Source organism: Anas acuta, chromosome 2 (assembly GCF_963932015.1).
Source record: "Anas acuta chromosome 2, bAnaAcu1.1, whole genome shotgun sequence".
In the NCBI taxonomy this organism is placed as follows: Eukaryota; Metazoa; Chordata; class Aves; order Anseriformes; family Anatidae; genus Anas; species Anas acuta.
The window spans coordinates 59,988,971-60,009,256 of record NC_088980.1 but is presented as its reverse complement, the minus strand read 5'-3'; the positions used below and the strand labels follow the sequence as shown (position 1 = coordinate 60,009,256).

The 20,286-nt window shown below is 38.5% G+C and overlaps 1 protein-coding gene across 5 annotated transcripts in view; it reads left to right on the top strand.

Annotated features, from left to right (window-relative positions):
• Positions 1-20,286, top strand: part of POU6F2 (POU class 6 homeobox 2) — a 312,647-nt gene that overhangs the window by 107,198 nt on the left and 185,163 nt on the right. The gene's annotated exons all lie outside the window — the stretch shown is intronic.

The window sequence follows — 20,286 nt, the reverse complement described above, 5'->3', positions numbered from 1 at the left end:
CAATGCATATTTAAATATAGCCCCTTGACAAATACCTTGGATGTCTACAGAATGATCTTGTCCATTGATCAGAGTGCTGCGGGATGAGAGCTGAGATAAAGTGGTAATAGTTTGAATCCAGTCCATGCTCTAACTGTGACTCAAGAGGAGAAGCATCTCACATCTTTGGAGGGGAAAAAAGAGACAACATAGGAGGGTTCAGAAACTTAGCAAAGGTTGCTGTTTCTTACTTCAGGATACACCTGGCCCTTTTGAGAAGCAGTATCTATTGTGGTCTATTTTAAAGAGCTTAAAGTGTCTGATTTACTGTTTCTTATTAATTTGTACAGAAAAAAATTGTGTTTCTATGGTTGGATTTTTTTTTTTTGGAAGAATTGCTTGCATTTATCTTGTGCAACTTTTTATCCTCATTAGCTGTTTCTTTTACTTTTCCAGCTGCCAATAGTATTTATTGTTTTATGGTTTATTTTTATTATTGCTTGAGCTCTGGTCTTAGGCACAAAACAGCTCCAGAGGAAGGGTTGGTTCCAATTCTTACATAGATTTGTTGCATCATCTTGTACAGGTTGGTTTTGGGCATGCTCATGGACAATCTGTGCCTAAGTTTCCCCATCAATTAAATATGTGGAGGACATGATATTTCTTCTCATTTTTTAAAGGTCTAAACACATAGGTTTAGGAGAGAGCTGGACTTTTCTGTTATTAGGTTTCTCAGGGCTTAACTCTAGGAAGTAGGTTTGGTGTGAACCTTATTTTACTGTGTCTGCCTGTAGAGCTTTTAGAGCTTTTTGTTATGAACTTTTTTTTTTTTTTTTTTTTTTTTGTGTGTGTGTGTGTCTGTTTCTCTGTGTAGATTGCAAGTGGGAGAAACATAGGAACAAGATAGTTAAAATAATTCTGCCATGGTTGCTTATTGTTTTTCCTGTTCAAGCTTTGCCCCTGGATTTTTTTGGGAATAAGGCAAATGAGTGAGTCTTAATCTGAGTGCCACCAGAGAGTTATGGGAAGTTCCTACAGAGCTTGAATAGCTGAGGAGAAATAAGCTTTTGTGTCTAGGCTGACACAAATACACTCTTCTTTCCCTGATCATGGTTAGAAATGGGTCATAATTGTCCAACAGGAGGAATTTTGACATTTGAGAAATAGGCTTTCTGTGATTCACTAGATTTGTGTGATTAAATGTCCTTTGAAAACTTCAGCTAACAATAAATTCATCCTCCTGTTAGCACGACAGGGTGATAGTTGAGAGACACCTAGGGAAGAAGACACAGAAGAAGGAGAAAGGCAGATGTAGAATGTCAGCTTCAGAAAACATGGGGACCAATTCCCACCAGTTCAGCTGTGGAACAGAAATAACAAAACATTTCCAGGCAGAAAAGTGTGCAACAGCATTGCACAGATGACAGGTTGGCAAAGGTATCCGTAATAAGGAATTGCCAGTCTCATGAGTCATTTTGCTGAGTAATTCTTACTGTGGCTAACAGTGATGGGGAAGCATGTTTATCATCCTTGTGTTAGGCTGATTTTAAACAGCAGTGGTTTCTCTGTCTCATTTGAATTGTCTGTTAGTGTCTGGTACCAATCTGAAAAACAGTACTCTTTAAAGTACATGACAAATGTATGATAAGAGGGAATTGCCAGATTGCTAGATCGAGAGACGATGAGAGGATGTCTGAAGAAAGTATTTAAGTCAGAAGTGGAAGGAATGCAGATCCATTCTGCAGGGCACAAAAGGAGTGGCTCAGCACTCCTTAGGCTTGCCAGGACCTCTGCAAACAGCACTGTTTGCCTGTGTTCCTAGAACAGAATTTACTAGAATATAGCTTGATGCTGATGTGCCCGCCCAAACCTATTGAAGTCAATGAATGTCTGCCTTACTGACATCAGTTAACTTTGTATCACACCCTGCAAAAGTAAGGTCATTGCCTGTGTAAGAGTTCCTGGCCACCAGGATGCAGCAAATCTCTTAGAGAGCACTGGTGCCCCTTACAGAGCAAAGGAGCAAATTTCAAGATTCAGGAGCAAAAATGAATTTTGACCTAAAAGGCATGTGTTAAATGATCTTTGGTTTATTTTGTTGTTGTTGTTGTTATTTTTATTTTTGGAAAATCAGCAGAGGGGATTGAAAAATCTAAGAACTCTTGAGCACTCAAAACTGGGACAAGCTCCCTGGAAAAACCCATCCCTGGGAGCAGTGTATGTGTTGGCCAACGTGGAGTTGAGTGACATGTCAACAAACAGTGTCAGGGAAGACTGCAGACCTGTCGGGAGTCTATTGGTTTGAGCATTGATTCAGACGTGTATACGAATACACAGAGCTACTCTGGATCTTATCTCCTGGCCCGCTGCCAGGTTCATTTCCAAGCTCAATGTTTCATGCTGCCAGCTTGAGTAATCTATGCCTTTGCGTGTCTGGACATACCAACTCTGCTTGCTGTTGGTGAAATGTGTGCTGTCGTCTTTGTGAGAAGGCAGACAACCCCTCTGTACTGCTCTGCCATGCTATTTAGAGGCAAGCAATGTTCCATGAAAATAGGAGTTTTGGAAAAAGCTTTGTCAAGCTTTTCTACCCTCTGGGATGAACATATGAGAATCCCAAGCAGACAGAATAATATACAAAGGTGTTTCCACGGTACTACGATGTGCCTGTCTAAAAAATTGAATGCAGGGTCTTCAGTCTGGTTTGCTGTTTGGAGACATTTCCACTTCTGTCCACCAAACAAAAATATCACAGGGTCGTAAAAGTGACCATTCCAACACATTGTCTGGAGAAGCACCTGTGGCTGTTTGAACTGTTCCCATCAGTAGATACCCAGAGCTGAATCCTTCCTGCAGTAGTAGCCATTAACATCTTCAGTAGCACTGTTGCTTAAGCTTCCTCTCTCCACTTTGACCCTGCTCTGCCATCTGCACTGAATCCACGTGGTCAAACAGATTGAGGAGGCTGTCCTGCTGAAAAGAACATTTCTTTTGTGTTCTTCCTGATCCAGCTAATATATCATTTCTCTCGGGTGGGTCACCACACAGGTGCATGAAAAGTGAAGCCAGCACGACATGTTGTAGCAGATGCAGGGTAGCAGAAATACATGGACAAAGTGCAGAAAAATATGCTGTTGTACCTTCATGTTTTTTTGCAAAGGATGTGATGTTTAAACATAAAAATATACATACAGCAGGGGTTTTGTTTAACTGTCACTTAATCCCCTATACCTGTAATTGTTAGCATGTGACCAGTTATCCTGAAATTAAACAGTGATGTGTAGGGTCAAAAATGAACAGTAAAAGATGTTGCTGCATGCCTGCTTACTCTAAAATGTGTCAGGACAAAATCTGTAAGCTCCTACCAAAGCTGGAGAATTGTTGGACTTTCACAGGGGTCCCCTTTTTTCATGATTAATTGTAGCTCCCCTGTATTCAGCTGAACTGTGTGAATGTGAAAGTGCAGAATTTGGCCAAATAGATGTAAATTTGGGAAGAAGTCTATCACACATGCCTGGACTTGTTTTTTTCAGGATAAAACAAATGTTTGACCAGAGCTCTTGCAGGAGGAAAAATGCAGGGTTTTTTGTCTGTTCTGAAATGTAGATGAATGTAGTGTGGTAATGACTGTAGACTGATAACAAACGAAGCAGCTACATGAAGTCCTTGGAAGAATCTAAACCACAGTAAGTCAATGATTGGAAGGACCCCATGGAGTATCGTCATTGCTGCTGAACTGACTGACAGGGATAAAAATAAATACCTTACTAATCGTCCTAGTTCTAATAGAGGTTCTTGTCATTTTTATTCGCAGATTATTGAGCAGAAAATCATTCAGACCACTGTCTCTGAAGGTAGCAAGGCAATGAGTTCTCACACAGAATACCTTGGGTCTTTTGTGCAAATGAACCCTAACAGCTTGAGAGAGTGATGAGCTTTTGGGAGAAAGTAGAGGGTTAACTGGTGACACTGTGGGACTAGCTGAAATGTGGTAGAGAAAACTGAAGACAAAGAACTGGGGCAAATTGGCTGCAAAATGGTTGTAAAAACTGTTGAACCTAGGAGACGGTTGTAAGGCCTAAGCGTTTTGCACTACTGAATTGTACTTAATATGGTGGTGATGGGATCCAAGGAGCTCCAACATCCACCTGGGAGTGTTGCCACAATCCTGCTGGATGAGGGGCAGACTATTTTAAATCCTCATTGTAGGAGGTGCTTGGGTATCTTCCTTTGTTCAGTGTTTGCTACTGCTGTGCACTCTGCAGAGGATGGGAGTTTGATACAAAATTAACTATGGAGTTGGACTGTCAGAAACAGTCCTTGTTACTTGGAAAGATGGGGACTGTCACTTTCAGTGCATTGCCATGTGTCAGCTTTTGCTGTAGTGTGTGGAGTATGGAAGACTCTACAAGTCTGCCAGATAAGTGAGTTCATTTCAAAACTTATGACTGCGGGGCACATTTGACTGCTCAGTTTGGGATGTGAGCTCATTCCTCCTGGACTTTGTTAGCTCTGGGAAATTGACCCCCACAGTAAACAGAGAAAAAAGTTTTCATGCTAATAATACAATCAACTGCCATTATCTCTTCATTAGTACTTCTTGTCATTTATTAAAGGCAAATAATAATTCCTTGTCATTCCCTGGTGTTACAGTAAAAATGCTCTGTAATTCTGTGTTGCAAAACCGATAAAAGCTATCAAATGAGTTCCAGAAAATGAATGGACTCCAAACCTATGAATTTCCCAGAGGATGTAGGAAGGAGTTTTTAGTCTCTGATTCTCGGACTTGGGGATTGGTGAAAAAACAAGTTATTTTATTTAGACTGAGATTGTTTGAATGACTCTGCACCTGCTCTGGAAAAGGTTTGGGAGTTGACAAACAAAAATTGTTAGAAACAACCCCCACTTGGTGCTTCCCTATGCTTGTTACTGTGTGATCAGTAGCAAAAATCCAGCTTCCATGCATTTCTAGTATTATGATTTCTTTTTCATTCTTTTTTATTTTTTAACACAAACAAACAAAAAGTCAGCTCCTAAATTCAGTGAAACTGTGAGTTTTGCTGTGGTTTCTTTTCTTTTCCTCAATGGTACAAGGAGACTGTGAGCTGACTAAATGTGGCTTTGGCATTTATGTTGATATTTGGCACTTCTGTCATGACCTTTTACAACTTTCAAGCATACCCCTTGAGAACAACCATAAAGTGATGCATATTAGAGAAGATCAGGGTTATTTAAATTCAATTATTGGTTTGGAATCAAGTTGTCTGTCAAAGTGTAAAGTAGAAATATTGTGGAAAATTCTTGTTCTTTGTGGAACACAGTTCAGTGAGATACAAGGATCTGGTATTCAAATATGAAAACTCAGTCTTAAATCTTGTGTTCCCTTGAAATAACAAAATACATTATTTAAAAGTATATTAAAGGCGTAGAAAGACAACAATAACCTTATGAATTATCTACATTATTCCCACCAATTGTATGAAATTTAAATGGAAAAAATATTTCAAATCCAAAACTTTTCTTTTAAAGTACAAATTCTGTATGTAATTTTGTCCCATAGTGTGCTTTTATCTCCCCAAAGCTGTAAACCCATAAAAGAATAGGATTTGTGGTGGTTGTAATTGGACTCAGTACAGTGTGTTACAACTGGAAATTGGTAGCCCGTAGAGAATTATTAATAAAATCAAGAATTTCAAGGATGGGGGCAGGGACAGAAAGCTCTCTTTGGATGTTTTTTCAGCATGACTTTCAACCTTGCTCTGGGGGGATAAAATGAGATGATATTGGGAAGAAAACTACCTCACCAGAGCTTGTAGTTATTGCTGTTTTGAATGCTTATGCTGCTTCTCCACTGGAGCCAGATTGATCCATTTCTAGGCAATGGTCATTACATATCGCTTCGTACAGAAAATGCAATGCTTTTCTTTTAAGTTGTCCTCTCTGGTGGAAGTTGTTATGGTGAATCTTATTGCATTATATTGTAGTTTTGAAATACTAATATATTTATATCTTTGGTAACTACAGGAGAAGAGTGTGAATATGATCCAGTGTTTGAAAATATTTATCTTTGTGGAAAAGTATCCTTGGAAGATGAGCTGTTCCCGCTAGGGGGAAATTCTACTTTCCATTCCAGCATGAGAGGGAGAAGTGTGGGGTGCCTGCAGCCTCGAGTGAGCTCTGATGTGTTTAAACATTTGTGTTGGTGACAGGATCTGTCACCCCTCTTATCTGACTGACTGCCCTATTCCTATTCTAGTGCAAAATATTTTTATTCCAAGTACAAATAAATTCTCTGAAAGTAATGGGTTTTAAAATTGCCTTACGTTACTGCATTTGAGAGTTTTTTTGGTGAGCCACCTGGCCTTTAAAAATATAAGCAATTAACCCCACATATTTTGATATTATTGGAGCCACTGTTTCAGGGGTTTAGTCAAATAATTCTCATTGAAGTTGAAGAAAACAGCACAGAAAAAAAAGGAAACTGTGAAGGAAAGGGGAGCCAAGAAATGTAACCACAGCCTGAGACTGATTCTTTTGTAGAAGAGGTATGTCAGGTGTCAGATGTTAAGTGTATGTATGTTATGAGGGGTATGTGTAGTCTAACTAGCAGAGTGCTGCATCATACAATCTGTACACACCCAACAGAAAAAGAAGGTATCTGTCTCGTATACTAAAGATCTGCAGTCCACCATTTAAACCCATCAGAACCAAATAACCTATCTGTCACTTTATTTAGGTTTTAGTCAAAACTCATTTAACTTGACCTAAGCCATTCTCTTGGCACCACCAGGCTTTGGATCAGTCCCACACAAAAAGCCTTGCTAGTATGATCTACAACTGGCACTGTAAGAGTGGATGAGTGCAGCCCCAGTGAAAAGCCTTGGAGAACAATGTAAGGTTCGCTGTTCCTCAATATCCACAGACAAGGACAGGCCTCAGAGACCTTGGCCCTGGCGCGGGGTCTGCTGAGAAAACCTAGCATCCCTGCTTGCTGCCCGGGGTGATAACCTCTGGCCCCAGCACGTCACAGCACAGCCATCAGGTGATCTTGCAAGTTGGTATGTCAGGTGCATGCACTATCATACGACCTGGTGTTTAAGTTCTCAAACTTTGTGAAAGACATATGTACTTTAAAGTAACCTACTTTACTGGAAAGCAGAAGGTCTGTAGTTTAATGACACAATTTGTCTCTCTGTTACTATATGACACAAAATGAAACTTATGGGGAAGAAAGTAACTTCCATGCAAGGAATATTCATGCTGTACTCAGCAGATATCCCTCTTTATTAATTATGTACTTGCATCTGTGCAGCTGCCAGAGCCTTGTTCTTCAGTGCCAAACAAAATCGTGTAAACTTAAAGAAAATATTTCAATTCTGGTAAAGCCTTGCAACCTCTCTAAGCTCTGAGAGTAGTACCACCCAGTCTCTCTATGCACAGAGGGGTCTTACCCAAGGAACGTAAAGAAGCATCACTAATGGCCCATACTTAAGTGAGTCCAGTGTGTCTGCTCACAAGAGTGAAGTTATTTGCTTGGTACCTTTACAGTACCAAGCCAAATTCAGCTTACAGCAACACACGGCTTTTCTGTACCAGAGACAGTGAAAGCAGAAGTGCAGGTCTGTCTTTCAAATGAAACTCAAAAAGGGATCACAAAGTGCATAATCTTATGTTGCTCATCAAAGGGTTTTATATTCTGTATCTGTTTTAAAAGTAGCCTGTTTGTGTTTTCCTTTCTTTTTCTTTTTTCTTTTTTGGACATAGATTAATAAAGCACAGGCATGTGTTGCTACCCACTGCTGTTTTGGACAACCCTGTCTGTGGTCAATTTGCGAACAGAGGATGCTATTGTACATCATGGACTTCCTGTGCTTTGCTTAAGAATCCATAGGCTGCTGGAGCAATGCAAAATGGGCTTATGTTTGTCTTCCAAACAGTGCTCCACAGTAATCTTACCCAAAAGTAAAATGCAGAGTCAGGATGTATTTCGGCAGTGAACCAAGAAAGCAGCATCAGAACAGAAACGTTTTCATCGATAACAGATCATGTGGTCAGCTAGCTAAGGAGGATGAAAGAAAAAGATATTGTATCTATAAGTCTAAGTAAGCCTGTGGGTGTGTATTAAGGACTTAACTCAATTTGAAAAATGCTGCCCAAATTTGTTTCTACTGTGAGTAAAGTGTTTCTAAGCCTCAGATGAGCCATTATATTTATCCAGCATGACATCTGTTAAAATATTTTTGAATGAAGAGCCTATATGGAATATACATAATAAGATCGCTTTTGTGAACATGTTTGTATTCCTAATAGACAAGAATGGCTCATTTGGAGCCATCCCAATTTTACCCTGTTTAGGAGGTGTGCTAAATCCCAGATGAAAACCCACAAAATGTAATTAGTGGAACAAAATTTAGTGCGTATGCCCCACGGCTAGTTTTTACATTGCAGCAGCTTGGCTGTTAATTTTTCTTCTTCTTCTTCTAAGTACTGAAAACAAGGGATTATCAAGTTACGGACCTAATCACATCACAAAATCAAGTATTACTTTCCAGTGCTTCCATATCTTAAAAAAAAAAAAAAAAAAAAAGCACCCACATTTTTAAAGGGACCCAATCCTCTTTTAATTAAATAAATAGAACAAGCAGGCTCATAAACTTTGACCTTGGATTATAGTCTTATAGTCTGGCAGGACTCAGCTAATGGAAAGGCTCCCACTGAAATAAAATGGTCAACTTTCTTGAGTAAAGATTTGTAGGATCTGGCTTCTGGTTCACCAAGTTTCAGTCCAAAGCAAATTTTACAGCCAAGTTATAAACATTTGAAAAATGGGGATTGTAATGGAAACGTTGACACAACCTTAACCATAGAGGCATAAGTAAGCGCAGTGTTATAATCTGGCAGTGCCGTTTTGACAGTGGTTATACGATAATGCAATCCAGGCCTGGAGCACTTTTAGCTAAACGTATCAATATGAGCCTAATTTACTTAGACCTTCATGTAGTCGTTCACATTAAAAATCTCTAAGACTCTGATATATATAGATCAAGACAGTTTCTTTCTCCCTGATTTATACAAGACAGGTATATGTTAAAGTACACAGTAAATAGTGAGAGTATTAAATTTCTGAGGCGGTGTTTCTTAAGATTTTATTTCAGACCACCATTTACTAAGCAATATCATAAGAGCTATATATCCTTCATCGTGTTAATGTGTAACCAGAACAAACAGAGGACATAGGAAAGGTGGAGAAAAGTTAGATATATAAGCAAGAAAAAGTGAGTTATTGATTTTATTGACTGGTCTGTTAACTTCTGACATTGCAATAAAGCCTTATTTATTTGTATACAGAAGACTCAATTACATAGATACATATCATTTTAACAACTGGGTTATTTACAGGAGAATTGCAGCTTCATAAATAATATAGCCCTGAATTTCTCAAGCTGATGTTTATCCATTGTTACCATTTAGGGATTTGTGGTGTCCACAGATGTTTTTTGGAAGAAAGTCATTAGAATAACATTAAGTGAAAACGGTGCTATTATAACAATACACGTTTGAAGTACACCAACACATATGAATGGTACGCTGCCTGATGACTGAAATAAAGTCTGTTACATCCTGTTTGCTGTATACACCAGTCTTATGAACAAGAATGTCAGCTGTACATATTGTGGTAAAGGAATGGATTTTCCTTGGAGACGCTTTGAATACCGTTAAATTGAGAAGACCATAAGTATGGACACAGTTATTTGTTGTTTATTTTTAATCTAAGTTGAGTTTTGAACCCAGACGTCTCTTGCTGAGGTGCAATTTATGTGGTGTATTGTTATCTGTATCATCAACAGGTCGTACAGAATAACAAAGGAAGCAGTCTGGGAGATTGTTAATGGAATAACTGGTTGCGATCAGAAACTCACTTGGGACTATATAGTTAATAGTAAGCAAATATTATTTCCTCTAGGAATTCTTCATAAGCCAGCATGTGTTGTGATGTTACGGAAAGACAAGATGTAGTAGGAGCTTTTTGTGCCAATATGAGAATGCAAGGAGACATGAGTAGCTTTGTGCCAAACATGACATGGTTACCTCACAGAGCTTGAGTGCAGGTTCCTTCAGCATGCAGGAAAGGCAACTGCAGAGCCCCAGTTTGCAGACATTGTACAATATCAACTGTGCTTGCTATAAAAGTGGGGGGGCAGTGTCAGATGATACAAAGTCTGTGACTGGAGGAAGCTGCGTGCAGGTAATACCTGCCAATGCAGCCACTCTAATTTTACAAGCTTCTGTCATCTAGGACTTTTCTAAGTTCTGAGATACTAATCATACTCCCCAAGTGAGAGATTAAAAGGTCTGGTGAAGGTCTCAGAGGAACTCTGTGATGATTAAACCTAATTTTTGCTTTTGTCAGATTTGCACCTTATCTCTCAGATTTCTTATTTATTTATTAATTTATTTTCAGTTATGACAGCTATAAGGAAAGGTTGGTGAAAGCGGTAGCTGTTTCAAACCAACCCTGATTGTCCTCTGTATATCCACAAAGGCAGGAAAACTAAAAGAAAATATTAAGAACGGAAAGAGAATCCACATCACGTGCACTGAGCCATGCGTAGGCTGCCAAAGGATATGACTTGTTGGAAAAGTGGGCCCAGGGCCCTCTCATGCATGCAGCCAGACATAAGACATCTGTCTAGAAGCAGTGTGACTGTTAGAGCGATGCTACACATACATACCAGCATAAAGTAGCACATGCAGAGCACCATGTGAACACAGCTGTGGGGCTTCCTCACCAGGACTGGCTGATGTTGGTCATCTGAGTATATGGGCAAAGTTCAAGTTTGTCTATATGTACCTTTAAACATTAACTTTATTTATTTATTAATTTCACATATAGCTAAATTTTTCTAAAGGGTTATTTGGGACAAAATCAGAAAGTACAGCTCTTAAAGAAATATAGAATACTTAAAAAGTGTTTTCTTTGAAAGTGTTTTTAGAAGGAATCAGTGATTACTTTTTGCCCAGTTCAGAATTATGTTTAGTAGGCACGTACACAATCTGAGATCTGACATAATCCTCAAAATAAATAATATGACAAATGGAAGCTGATGCTGGTTTTGTGTTGTTGTGTAATGGAGTTAGAATAATGACAGGACAATAATATAATAGAATTCTGCAAAGCCCTCACTCTGCTTGACTTTAAGTGGAAGTAAAATCTTAGAAATTAGAGGACAATAAAATAATGCTTTGTAAAAAGGATAAAAGAATAATGTTACCTAAGTCTATTAGTGACATAAAACACTATGAATGCACTTAAATTAATAGCATCTTTTACCAGTAGATATTTTTCAATTACAGTAATGATGAAAAAATAAACAGAACAAAAATATAAAAATGAAAAGGATGTAAGAAACTAACTTGTTTAAAAATAAGTATCTATATATAGGCAGGCATACACGTATATATGAATGCAAGCATTCTTGTGGATTAGAAACAGTTTGTGTATTCCATGTAGTTTAATCCTGTTAGGATGTATCACAGTGCCCTCTCTCTCAACTCTTGGAAGCAAGTTGCCTGCCACTTGGTATTTTGGCAAAGCTAAGTCGTGCAGCATTTTTTTTGTTGATTTCCTTCCTGCATGACATGTTTTTACAACAGAGGTCTTGCCATGACAAGGTGTTACTAACCAGTAGGTCTTTCATGCAATATGATTGTTCAGGAATACATGCCTGTTATGTATAAAGCTTTTTAGTCTGTGCTGTACTCTCAAACCCTTCCTAAAGAACTAATCCAACATGTGTGAAATCCAGCAGGAGTTTGACATAAAGGCAACATATTGCAGGAACAACATCAAAATGTTTGTAAGACACTCAGTCCTTCATTTAGGGTATTTTTAATGTGTGAAAGACCATCCTAGTGGTTTCACTATCATTGTCTAGGGTAGCTCAGATAGCTGTCTGGATGTGGGAGGCAGACAGGATGGTATGCCAACTACAAGCTCTTTAGTGTTGTTTTTTTTTTTTAAATTTTGTTCTACAGAAGAGGAGTGGAATGGAAGTGAGGACAACCAAAAGTCCTTGCCGAGTGTTTTAAACATGGTTTAGTGGCAATCAGGCTTGACATAGCTTGCAAGATCTGGCCAGCAGAATTAAAAAAAAAAAAAAGTCTTTAAAAAAATAAAGTATTGGGAAATCCTGGCAAAGCCCTTTGTAAACAGTCACTACAGTTGATTTCGGACAATAGCAAAGAGACAGAAGTTAGTTCAAGATTAAAATGATCTGGAGGCATGCGTACCAGAAGTTTCTGCAACTGGCAGCCACACTTTCATTTGAAATAATGGCCCACCCTGCTGAGCCACATCATGAGGACATGCTGCAGACATCAGACAGTGCAGGCTACTTTCAAAGGGGAAGGGCTGTTGAATTTTTGTAGCTAGGAATTTTTGAAGGTACGTGTGCAGCTAAATAGGTTTATAATGTGGACTTTAGCTGCTTTGTAATTTAGCCTGATCTAGGAGCGTGGTCTCCTGCATACAGAGTTGCTACTGCTGTTAAGGTTTCCTCACAGATCTTGACTGGACTCCTGCAGCATGCCACTCTGTGGGACAGCTCTGTCAAGAGTCTCAATAAAGTCTGAACAGCTGAACAACCTGTAATGAGACACTTGATGGAGCTGCCCCACAGGGCTGTGTAAAGAACACAGCAGAGTGTGTGAAATTGTTAAAGACACCGCAGGGATGAAACCAGACAGTGAACTCAGGAGCAAGAGTGATAAACCACTGTTGCTTGACCATCCTTGCTGGACAGGACACTCCAGTAGCAGTTTACATATATTGTGGGGTGCATTTCACTGAACACTGGCTCTGCAGAAGATGTCAGTGCCTGGTACTTTTACTGGGTTTAAATGAATATCTCTTTCCTTAACTGGATATTTCCCACTCACTGAACCAGACAATTTGAATTCCTAAACAGTCTCTCATAGGTTTGATTGGACACTAGGCTCATCCCCTCCTCACTTTACAGCTTTTTCTTTCCAGTCCCTGGAATCTGTGAGTTAAATTTCTGTCATTAGATCAGATCAGCCCTGCCCTTTGTAAGTAAGTCTATTAAAGGAACCTCTAAAAAACAAAAGAAGTCAGCCACACTACCCTTCTCTTCCCCCCAAATGCCTAAATGGCACACTAGAGGCTGTCCACATGTATTGCCAGGCGTTCACCAGCCTGTAGTGCCAGCAGCCAAGCCCATAATACATAAGTTGTGCAAGGTTTCCCAGGCAAACATCAATGTATATATCCTTATAAGATACCATCACAGTGTGCCTTATTTGGGGGAAGGTAGGGAAATCAGATTAGGAGGGTGAGTGTCAGGAAATTGTCCTTTTGGTAGAAAGCCCAACTTGCCCCCTACCCTGTCAAGAACAAAACCACCTGCACAGATAAATGCTGTAAAAATCATACAGAAATGTTAGTTAGCTATAGAAAGATGGCAAGCTGTGGCAGTTTTTCCAAAATAGATCTTTTTAATGTGCTTGCTCTTTGGCATTTAGTAAGCTGGCAGGGATGGAAAGAAAGGGAAGTTTAATTTAGAGAAGCCTCCTGCCCTTCTTAGCTAGGGATCAGCTGCCCAACATGAAATAATAATGCATTCAACTGTCCATCTTCTGGTAAGTAACCTTTATCATCATTGCATTCACCAGCACTAACAGCAAACAGTGAGTATGAAATGTTGTATGAATTCAGGGAAAACTGATAGGGTCTTTGTGACCTTAATGTGATTATATTTGTGCTAATGCATACAGTAGAAAAGCAACTAGAACTCTCAATATGAAGGGTCCAATTCATAAAAAATGTATGTACCATTAACAAGGGATTTTTATGCACTGTACTTAGGGGGTGAAAAGTAGAATGAGTCTATTTTGAATAAAGAACATACTTTTGCAATTATATTCCTTCACTTTTTCTGCAGTGGCTACGCTCCTTTTCTGACATGAAGTATCTAAAGTGGAAGAATATTCACATAGGCACCAACAGGAATTTTTTTGCAGTTGCAGAAAGGAAAAAGAAGAAAAGAAAAGACAGTGAAAAAGGAGAAAAGATAGAGACGTGAAAGAAAATTTGAGGCAGTTGGCAGAGCTGGAATTTTGCATTGTCCATGATTTTTGTGTCTTTGGTAGATTTTTGTTTGTTTGTTTGGTAGTAAACATAACTGGTGGATGCCCATGATAAGTTCTTTTTATCATGAATCACTTTAATAGCTTGATTTTCATTATAAACAGTTGTGAAGGTTTAATGTTGTCAGTTCTTACCCAGAAAGATGCAGGTGTGTAAATACAAGCATAGCTCAGTGCATATAGGTAATGAGCACAGTCATTTCCACTACCTTATGTACCTTGCCAGAAAAGATCCTTTAGGAGGAAATATCCCCAGGGAGGAGGCAAAAGCAAGGGTTTGTGCACTGCTGGCAGACTGATTCTGAGCTCGGCAGTGATTTTGGTAGCTTTGCTGTAGCAACTGTGTGGCAGTTTCAGATAAGTATAAAACTGTGGGGTTTTACTTACTTAAGCACTGAATGATACAGTCAGTAAAGCAAATCTGCTCTATTCATTCAGCTGTCTAATTCAATCCATTTTAAAGGCAGGATTTTTAGCTTTTCTGTACAAGATACTGCATTGGCATATATGCCAGTACACTAGATCAGTATGGTGTTTCTTTATCACACTACAAACATTTTAAAAGGTAAACTAGAAGATTTTTATACATAGGTAAAGATGTCTTACTAAAATGATCAGCAGTAAAATAATGGTACCAAGAGTTGTAACATTGCTAGGTTTCAGAGTTGCCAGGCGCTGCTGGTAACTCTGCACAAGCCTTGGTCTCCTGTTTGGTTTTCTTTGTGAGGCTGAAATCACTTCCTAAAAATAAAAGCTCAGAAGTAGAGGTCAGCAGGAAAAGGTGAATAGCTTACTGATCTGTGGGTTAACTTGATATAGAAAGAAGTTTGATACGATCCAGATGAGTGAATTATATGCCACATCTTGGTCACAGACTGGAATAAGACAACTATCTGGCTACTAAATTAAATATGAGAAGTCCAAGCCTGAATACAGACCTTTCAATGAGGGATTCATTAATCTCATTTACTTTCAGTGCTTGGTTTTCTTTGCTAAGATTACAGGAATATCTCCTCTCATAACCACAGGATAATACCAGTGTAAAACAAATACAAAATTAATCATAAAATCTGAATTTTATCTCCTGCAAGTATTGTAAAATTTGGACGTGTTTGTGAAATTCTGTGTAGCAATCTGATTAGTAATGATGAGGTGATTTGGAAGAGCTTCCTGCTACATGTCCAAACTCTGAGGCAGCAGGAAAATAAAAACAGTGAAATTAAGAGCTGCAGTATGGTGCTTCATGGCAGAGTGAGAATTGTTTGGAGAGGATGTTACATTTTTTCATTAGCAGCTGCATCTTTTTCTTTCAGCTATTAAATTTTGCCAGCAAGATTGTGCCTGGTATAATTGCTGACAATTAAGGGTTCATTTAAGGAAAAGATGAGTTACTTTAATCAGAGATGATGGACTTCCACACAGCACCTGATAATTTGAATCTTATCAGTCAGACTGTTTCATTTATTTTAAGAAGTTGCCTATTTTTTTCGTGATAATGTGACCTGTGATTTAAATGCTGCCATGAAAACCCAAGCTCAGAGTGGCTTTATTGGTTTTAAAAATGTAAGACTTATTTCTTACAGACTCACATGCTCACTTTCATGATTTCATTCTTAAAGCTGTATCTTTAATGTGAGTAGGTTCATTGGGAAAGAAAAAAGTCTACTCTTGATTTCTAATTGTTACAGTTACTGAGAGATACAAGCAATTTACTGTCAGCCTGTGGAACTGTATGTAAGGGTTTTAATATGAGCGGTTGCTTTAAACACTATGCTTTTCATTAATAGTGATTCATTTAAAATCTTTGCTTAGATGTGTATTTCAGAAGGATTTACGTACTCTTTTGACTACTGAAAATCTAGCGTTATTAAATTTAATCCTGCTTGTTTTTTAAAGCCCTGAGCACTAAAGAGAGATGGCTCAATATCTCCTGGGTTCTGGTACAAAGATGAGACATGTTAATGCTGAATTAACTTCTTGAAGACCACGAAGTTAGTTGTGTCCAGATCATCTGCTGAGGCTAGCCCCATGCTGTGGTTCAAGCATTGACTTTGAGCGGGACTTGGAGCAGAGTTTGAGAGGAGGCACAGGAGCAGGAACAAGTACGCTTCTGCATCTGAGCCAAGAGGTCGAGGAAAGAACCAGATGGAGGTGTTTAACACATGCCATCACATCTCCTGCAGTGCTTCTCTGGGATGGGCAGTGCAAAGCACACAGGTTCACCTTGCCAGTGGTGCTCCAAGTATGTTGTGCTTTGACCCAATCCATGCTCCTTTCCTGAACAATGTAAATACAGCTGAAGAGATAGGGGTGCCTAAACCATGCTGATTTGAGAATCTGGATGCAAGTCCCTCAGTCCATTATGTGCCCATTTGTAAAGGCAGGATTGGAGCCCCCCTCGTGGAGGGGGGCACTGTGAGATAAAGACATATGGAGCTACATTACCTGTTAGGTTGCTGAAGATGCATATGAAACAAAACAAAGTAAATTGGAAAGCCTCGTTATAACTAGTTCATTTACAGCTGTAATTTCACACGAGGCTTGGAGGCCTTGTTTTGTGGAATTTTTTTCTCTTCTCATATTCCTCTTGTGGTTTTCTCATTTTCAAGCTCTGTATTGTTGAACAAGATTTTTGCTTGCTTTTGGGGATTTTATTTTATTTTTTGATAAGGGAAGACTAAGGTTGCCTTTGTTTTACTTAGCTTTATTTTAAATAATATTTTATTTTAAGAGGGTTATTTTACAATGTTTACAGTGCACTTCAATTTTTTATTATGTCATGCCCTCTCTGCCTCTTGGCAGGATGAGGGGTGAATGTATGTATTATATAATTTATAATTAATTTATGATGAATCACATATGATGAATACTGCTTATTAAATATTAAAGCCTTGTCTACAGTCATGCTGTACCATGGCAGTAGCGCTTCTGTCTCTTCCTATGATAGTACTGAGCAAGTGCGTGGACTTGGGCTGTGATGGCAGCACTCAGTTATAAGAGAAATTTTAGCTCCCTGCCTAGGCTAATGGTGTTAAGGAGAATTACCTCTATTTTCAGATTGGGTGCCCCATTTCTGCTGTCTCCCTGCCCCAGGTGCACCAGTGTGATTGCAGGTGTAATGAGAGAACCAACTTTCCACAACCTGCTTGAGAGGAGAGGAGGTGTTGCTGGTAGCTCCCCAGCTCTGTTCCTTGCCAAGATCCCCCTTGCTGGTAGAAAGCTGTACAGCATTGGAGGATAGCCCAGCAGGAGGTAACAGCCTGGATCTGGACAACCAGAAAATCTAGGCTAGGTTTTGACAGCTCATTTTTATTAGTAAGGAGTGGAATTTGCACAGTGGAATAATTTACCTGAAGAGGTCATTCCAGCATCTGGAAGTAATGAGCCACCAAATAAAGGTGGGAAAACTGAGGGGAAAATAGCGTGGGGGCAAACACACTGCTAGGTTAGGCCAATGGTTTTAACGAGGGTTTTTTTCTGGTTGAGTAGCAATGAGTCTGTGAATCAGAAATAGTGCATGTGACAGAGCTCTTCTGGCTCTACAGATTTTCTGAACTCGGAGGAATCCACCCCATTAACGTTATTAGATAGAAAAGGAAAAGTAGCCTTTTACTGGGGTTTTGTGCTGTACTTGGCCTTCCTGGGAGCTTTGACCTATGCTTTTCGCTGAAGACAGTGTACAGTAAGGAACGAATACTGTCACTCTGTGTGATGCAGCAGAACTTAACCCTGAAATTCTTGCTTCTCCGTATTTACTGCCAGCTCAGCAAGCAGATTTTCCTGTATATTTTGAAAAAAATATTGACTCTTGAAAGACTGTTATAACAGGTAGATTGGGAGGAGACTAAGTACCTTGTTAAGTGTATGAGGAATAGATGAGGTATATTATGGGGTAATACATAAAGTATGGGGAAAAGTGAGAATTTAATTCTGAGAATATGGTATGTATAATTTCATACAGGGTGCTATGTAAGACCACATTTGTGCACGTGAAAGTGTGTACTATTTTACTGGCATGTCCATATCACATGGGAAGTGAGCTAGAAGAAGAAGGCAGAGTGTTCAAGCAACAGAATTAAAAGATATATCATCTGCAATGAGTGACTATATGAAAGGAATGTAATTCTAAGTGATTCCAATTAGTGCAATACAAAAAAGGAGTGCAATTAAATTGGCTTTATGATCTTGTATAACCCACTTGTACAACAAACAGCTCATGAGATGAAATATTGCAAAATCCTTAGGGTACAAGAGATAAAAGAAAACAGTGATTCTTAGGATGGCAGTACCGTGTTAAAAATAGGAAAACAAAGGCGTATTCATTTGGAATTTCTTATTTATTTTCTGGGAGCTCAAGATATAGTAATTGCAATTAAATCTAATTCTAGTAAATATTTGACTGCAGATTTACACTTCTCCCAAAGCTTTCATAGGGCAATTTAATGACATGACAGATTATCAAGAGCTTGTTTTAATACTAACTAAATCACAGAGAGATCTCAGGCCTTAAAATTGCATAAACAAAATTGATTTATAAGACTTGATCTTAATGGGGAGTGATATATACATTGGTGTTGAATCTTTGATCTAATATCACTTTATGCATGAGCAGTGATGGAAAGATTAAAACACAAAACAAAAATAAACAAAAACCCCAACCCTATAACATCATGTGGAAATTACCTAAAGTAAAATTGCATTTAGTAACATAGCACCTTATTGTGTATAGGAGGAGCCTGTACTGAAGAAACCCTATGTTTGGTCTTAATGGTAGCAGCAGGACTAGGATTGTACTGCATTTGAAAGAAATGTTTTTCACTGAATCACATATATCTAGTTATGTTTCTTTTAAGAAACTCAGAGGAGTAAATTGCACACAAAAAGTATAGTGACTGTGTCTCTTTATGCATGTTATAAGGCAATTGTTGGCATGCTTACCAATTATAGTAGGTCATCTTATTCTCATTATTAAATCACAGTGGTCATGAAAATGCCAAACATATTTTTATAGAATTCACTTTATAAAAGTCAGCAAGTCTGTGTGTTTTTATTAGTTCCAAATCAGATATTTCAATAGAATGTTTGTAAGTATTCCCAGAGCAATGTCCATTTCTGATTTGAGACCACACAAATATATTACAAATTAATCAGATTTTCTGATTTTTGCATGATAACTCTGAACACTTATTATTTAATCCTATTCTAAAATGCTGTTATGATTGACACTTTGCTGTAGAGATAGAAGTCAATTGAATAATATGTAGCAGTCAATTTTATTTGTACCTTAATGTGCCAAACTATTTTTTTTCACATTTCCATTATTTATAAGTCTGTCCCCTTAGAGAATATACAGAAGAATTTGTTTTAAATGAGCTGATAATACCCTCTTTAAAATTTATAAGTATGACAGAATCGTATCTTTTTTCCTTAGCACACCATGGCGTGCCAATAAAATGGTTCTGAATTGTCTTGCACTTGCTATTAATAGGACAAACAGTGGAAAAGAGCATCTTGTTAAGGCTTACTTAGTATGGGATTTCAACCATGCATCAAATAAATAAATAAATAAACAACAACAAAAAAAAAAAACAACAATTAACAGAACAAAAGCTATCCTAACTAACCAGGAAACCTGAAGTCATTGCCAGGATTTTCTTTGTAAAAGACTATGGTAGTCTTACAGCTACTTCTGATACTCACTGTCATTCTTTCAGCTTCAAAGATAAATGTGGGCCTGACTCTCCCATCAGTGCTTAAAAAGTTTGTAGATTGATGTAAGTCCTTCACTTGGAGGAAGTGGACAATTTGGACTTAATTTTCAAAACATCTTGGTACTTTCTTGCAACTGATAGGACATTTTCCTTTCTCTTGTCCTTTTATAATCTGTTTTGCAGACTTCAGCAAAAAAAAAAGGCTGGACTCTGTTCTGTGCTTAGTAAGTCATTATTGCCCAGCATATAGTTCGATTGTTGGATATTGATCATCTCAATAAATGCTCAAAAGCCTTGGTTTCACAGAATTTTGCTCTTCCCCCACATACAATTTTGAAAACAAGGGGAATAGCTGTCATTTGGAAGCATACTCGTTCTCAGCCTTTTTATTGTGCATCGTACAGCCTTTTCTGCCTCAGTAAGTGGCAAC